General features: G+C 38.6%; 1 long non-coding RNA gene across 1 annotated transcript; it reads left to right on the top strand.

The window, feature by feature from the left end:
* Nucleotides 1–221: 221 nt before the first annotated feature.
* Nucleotides 222–1,192, top strand: LOC127797987 (uncharacterized). Its single transcript, XR_008022313.1, has 2 exons — nt 222–398; nt 653–1,192. It is a non-coding gene; the product is annotated as an uncharacterized LOC127797987 (long non-coding RNA).
* The last annotated feature ends 4,627 nt before the right edge of the window (nt 1,193–5,819 follow it).

Below are 5,819 nucleotides of genomic sequence, written 5' to 3'. Positions count from 1 at the left end.
ATGTGAGAATGATTGAGAGAGAATTTATCCTAAGGGAATGTCTTTTATCAACAATTAAAAGTATGTTAACCTATGACATAAGCTATGACATCATGTTAATTTATGACATAAGCCATGACATCATGTTAATATATGACATATGCCATGACATCATACTAACCTATGAGTTAAGCAATGACATCATCTATCCCTAAGATATGATAAGATAATAAGAAGAAAGATAGGGATTGAATTACTTTAAGTAATTAACAAGAAGAAAGATAAGAATAGAACTCCTTTTCCTACACTATAAATAGGGCCATAGGTTTTGCTTACAAATCATTCCAAGTAGTTTCGAGGTGATTTCATTGAGAGGATCAAAGAGGAGGATCTATCTTTTCTTTCAACCAAGTTTGAAGGTAAGTACAATATGATATGAATTATCTACATGTTTAACTCATGGAAATCATGTTTATGTGATCCTCAAGCAAGTTACAGGACCGGAGTTTAGTAGCACTACGCACATAGGTTCTTACCCCGATAAGTTGGTAGATCCTATTGTGTCTCCTCATGTTTAAGTTTCAAGTTCATGTTATGCCATGTTTTAAAAACACGTTTGTAGTTCATCTATGCTTACTGAGATTTATCTCACCCCTTACGTTTTCCCCTTTAGGTGGCCATGATTAAGAAGATTGGAGCATGGATGTGGATCGTGGTGATATGTCAAAAGAATTACCAAAAGTTTAAATTCAGTTTTTCTTTGTTTTAGAACAAAGTATTTATATGTTAAACTCTAAATTATGTATTATGATATAAAGTATGTCTTTTGGAGTTTTATGCAAGTTTTTATGAAAGTTTGATTCTCGGTTAAGATCCAGGTGTCACAGCAGCAACTTGTGAATGTCTCACCTTGCCTTTGCAGATGATCTCATTTTATTGGCTAGGGGTGACATTATTTCGGTGCAAATTCTTATGGATTGCCTTAATGGCTTTGGGGACGTTTCAGGCCTAAGGGCCAGTGTGCGTAAGTCAAATATTTTTTCTACTGGCATTCCAAGTAGTGACTTGGAGGCTATTCTCGCTGTTCCTGGTTTTCAACAAGGCAAAATGCCTTTTAGATATTTTGGGGGTCCCTCTTGTGGCTGAAAAGCTGAGAGTTTGCTGTTATGCTCCATTGATTAATAAAATTTCAGATAAAATTTGTTCTTGGACAGCTTCATCTTTTTCATATGCGGGGCAGACGAAGCTCATTAGAGCAGTTCTTCAAGGGACAAAATGTTTCTAGCTTTCTGTTTTGCACGCTCCAGTGATGGTTGTTGAAAATATCTACTGCCTCTGTAGGCAATTCTTGTAATTTTTTGTTGGATTCAAGCTGACTATAGAAGAAGGAGAATAACAAGGACTGCAAAGAGGTACTAAACAGATCATTCACATTGCAAGTGATGACCTTTTCTCTTATTGAACTTGACTTACACGCACTGCCTTATATAAGGGATTACATGCTTATTAATAGGGAAATCAACAAACACATTTAACTACTTAACTAATCTCCTAGAAAATAGCAAGTGACTAGCTCTTTTCTGGTACAAGTCATGGACTCGTTCAAACACCATCTAACTCAGCAACTAGTTTGTTATCTCCAACACCCTCCTTCAAACTAGTTCTGCTTCCTCCACTTAGCTTATGAACATCTCGTACCCCCAGCATATCCTGTAGCTTAAAGAAACTCTTGAAGGATAAAGGCTTGGTGAATATATCAGCTACTTTGCTCAAGTGTATGACAATGCTCCAATTTAACTGTTCCTTGCTTAACATGCTCTCTAATGAAGTGAAATCTAGTACCAATATGCTTGCTTCTCCTATGTTGAACTGGGTTCTTAGCCAATTTTATTGCAGACATACTATCCACATAGATAATTGTTGATTCCTATGGATGCTTGAGGGCAATGAGCAAGTTTTTCAGCCAAATGGCTTCACAAGCTGTAAATGTTAAATCCATGTATTCTGCCTCACATAAGGATAAGGATATAATATTTTGATTCTTTGAAGTCCAAGAGAAGGCTGCTGATCCACCAAAAAATACATATCCAGTAGTACTCTTCCTCTCTAATGGATCTCTGCCCTAGTCACTATTTGAGTATCAAATTAATTCAAATTTCTCACCATAAACATAGTGTAATCCCATGGTCAGAGTTCCTTTCACATATCTCAGAATTCTTTTGGTTGCTTGCCAATGAGACTCCTTTGGTGCCTCCATATATCGACTCAAGAGACTTACTCCATATTCAATGTCTGGCCTTGTCATTGTGAGATATCTCAAACTTCCAATCAGCCTTTTGTATTGTGTTGCATCAACTTTTGCTCCATCTTCTTCTATGATTAGGCACCACTAGAGTATTAACCACACCACAATTGCTCATCCCAAACTTTTCAAGAAGCTCCCGACTATACCTTTCTTGTGATAAAGATATTCCATTTGAATTCTATTGCACTTGAATGCCCAAAAAATAGGTCATTAGACCATCGTCTGTCATGTCAAACTCTTGGAACATATCTTATTTAAATTTTGTAAATAACCTTTCACTATTTCCTGTAAATAACAGGTCATCAACATACACACATAAGATCACAAACTCATTATTACCTCCTTCCTTGATATACACAAAATGCTCATATGGGCACTTTTCAAAGCCATTTGACAGAAGATAACTGTCCAGCCTTGCATTCCATGCTCTTGGTGCATGTTTTAGCCCGTATAGTGCTCTTTTCAAAAGATAGATTTTATCCTCTTACCCTGAAACAACAAAACCTTTAGGTTGTTGTACGTACACCTCTTCTTCAATAAATCCATTCAGAAACGCTGACTTCACGTCAAGTTGGAATATACTCCATTTGTGTGTAGCTGCGAGAGAGATAATCACTCTCATTGTGTTAAATTGGACTACCGGTGCAAAAACCTCTTCATAATCAACTCCAAATTTTTGGGTAAATCCCTTTGCGACAAGTTGTGCTTTGTATCGATCTATGCTTCCATCTGCTGTCCTTTTGATCCTGAACACCTACTTAACACCAATAGTCTTCTGATGTGGTGGAAGTGACGTTAAGATCCATGTGTTGTTCTTCTCCAGTGCATTCATCGATCTCTTCCCTCATTGCTTTCTTCCAGCATTCACTTTCATTTGCTTCCTTAAAGCTCAATGGTTCATGATCAGCGCATAAACACATCAGATTTACTCCTTCATCATGATCTATAACTATTGTGGTAGCATATATATCACTCAAATTTCTTATACATGGGGGAGGTGAGACTGAGGAAGGAGAACTTACAGTACTACTCTGTCTTGGTGTCAAAGCTTCGCTGGTTTCTGCTTCATCTGGTTGTGCTTCTTAACACGGTACTTGTTACACCACCTCTGACTCTTCTTCATGCACCAAGGTATCTAATTTGTTACTAGAATCCCAATTCCATGCAGTGTCCTCTTTGAATACAACATCCCTACTAATTAGAACTTTCTTTTCAAGTGGATTATGCAACTTGTAAGCCTTGGACTCTTCACTGTATCCCACAAACACGCATTTTACTCCTCGATCATCAAGTTTAACACTCCTTGGTTCTGGTGCTTGAGTAGAAGCAATACACCCAAACACCTTTAAATGTGCCACACTCGGTTTGATATTACTCCAAGCTTCTTGTGGAGTCTTTTGTTGAACACTTTTGGTGGGACTCCTATTCAACAAGTAGACTGAACATGCGACTGCCTCCACCCAAAATACTTTTGGCATGTATCGTTCTTTGAGGAGTGCTCTGGTTATGTCTAGAATAGTGCGATTCTTTCTCTCCGCTGTCCCGTTTTGTTGAGGAGTATAAGCTGTGGTAAGTTGGTGTTGAATTCCATGTTCTTTGCAAAAACTCTGAAAAATATTGGAGGTGTACTCTTCTCCACGGTCTGACCTTATGGTCACCATTTTGCACCCACTTTTAGTTTCTGTTAGAGCCTTGAAACTTTTGAAAACATCAAATGCAGCAGATTTTTGCTTGAGAAAATAAACCCAAATATTTCTACTAAAATCGTCGATAAAGGTGATGAAATACTTGTTACCTCCAATTGATTCAGGCTCAAATGGTCCACAAATGTCAGTGTGAACTAATTTCAATCGGGTAGTTGCTCTTCTAGTGGCTGCAATAGGAAAAGGTTGGCGAGCTTGTTTTGCAAGTACACATGTGTTGCACACTTGATTAAGCTTTTCTATGTTAGGTAGTCCAGTAACCATGCCATGAAAGGTTAGCAACTTGAGTCCTTGAACATAAAGATGTCCATATCGTGGATGTCATTTTTGTGCCTCATTCTCAACTTGGCTAAACAAACATTGCTCAGCATTTGTATTTAGTAATAAAGGGAACATTCTATTACGTGTCATAGATACCCAAGCAATCAAAATACCTTTTGAGTTTCGCAATTCAAGAGTTTTACCTTTCATGTGAATTGCATGCCCCTTTTCCATTAGCTGACCGAGACTTAGAATGTTGCTTTTCAAGGTGGATATGTAATAGACATCCGTTATGTAGGCAGTGGCACCATTCTTTTGTGTAACAACTACCTTCCCTTTTCCATTGACAGAAAGTTCGGTGCCATCTCTTAGGCTCACAGTCCCATATGAGCCCTCTTGAAATTCCATAAAGAATTATTTTCTACCACACATATGGTTACTAGCACCAGTATCTAAATACCAAGCGTCTCCATTATCAAGTGGCTCTATTCTAGCCACTAGCAACGTGGGTTCCTCCTCTACTTGTGGTGAAACTTCAACAAAATTGTCTACTTTATCATCTTTGTGCGGACAATCATAAGAGAAGTGTCCATACCTTCTATAGTTCCAGCACTACATGTAATACCCGAGAAATTTGGGTTAATTAAAAATAAGCAATTTATTAGAGAAATGAAATTTCAGAGAAAAATGGTATCTGAATAGTCCGAAAAATTGACCAATCGACTGCCGGGAGTGCCCTGGAGCCGAGATGCCAAAGAAAAATGATGTGGCATTAATGAGCACCCTGAGATATGATTTATAGCGTCGAAAGAAATAAGATCGGGAACAGTTTTCGATACAACTAAAATGCAGCTGCCAATTAGGCTGCAATACCGAATTGTTATAGACGACTTCTCAGAAGTCAACGAAAGCTTGAGGGGGCTTCAGTTTTTCATAAGGAACAACCCTTCAGTGGTTTTAGGAAGAAACGAAAAGGTTTAGGGCAAAAACAAAGATTCGGGCCTAAGTGTAATTTTTCAAAATTGCTAGAGGGAGGCCGAAATGATATTTTTTCGGAATCCTCAAGGGCCAAATGAATGTTTTAGGACTTGAGGGGCTCAATGGAAATACTGGAAAGTTCAGGGGTTAAGTGAAATGGGCTAAAGTGGAAATAGCCGAAATTGGGAGGGCCAAAATGTAATTTTTCAAAGATAGCCAATGACCAGCACATGGCTGGTCGGCCATGGCCAAAATTGGCCACAGGGATGGCACGAGGGAAGGCCAGGGAGCATCTTTTGTGAAGGCTAGACCGACAAAAGCCATCATGGTAGCTTAAAAAAGCAAAAATTCGATCAAAAATTCGGTCGAATGGTCGATACTTGCAAATCCTTTTTGTGGTCGGCTAAAGCTCGATCGAGGTCGATCCAGTGGAGGTCGAGCCTCCTAAGGTGATGGGTAAGGCGACCAATGGTGTTTAAAGGTTCGAAAATGCCTATAAATAGGCATTCGAAGTGGCCAAAAATGGGAGAGAAATAAGCTTCAAATCGGCCATTTTATGGAATGAATTGAGAGTCAAGACCATGGGGCTTTTG

The sequence above is a fragment of the Diospyros lotus genome, chromosome 3 (assembly GCF_014633365.1).
Source record: "Diospyros lotus cultivar Yz01 chromosome 3, ASM1463336v1, whole genome shotgun sequence".
Classification (NCBI taxonomy): Eukaryota; Viridiplantae; Streptophyta; class Magnoliopsida; order Ericales; family Ebenaceae; genus Diospyros; species Diospyros lotus.
Note: the sequence above shows the minus strand (reverse complement) of the source record. Positions and strands in the feature narration are given on the sequence as shown.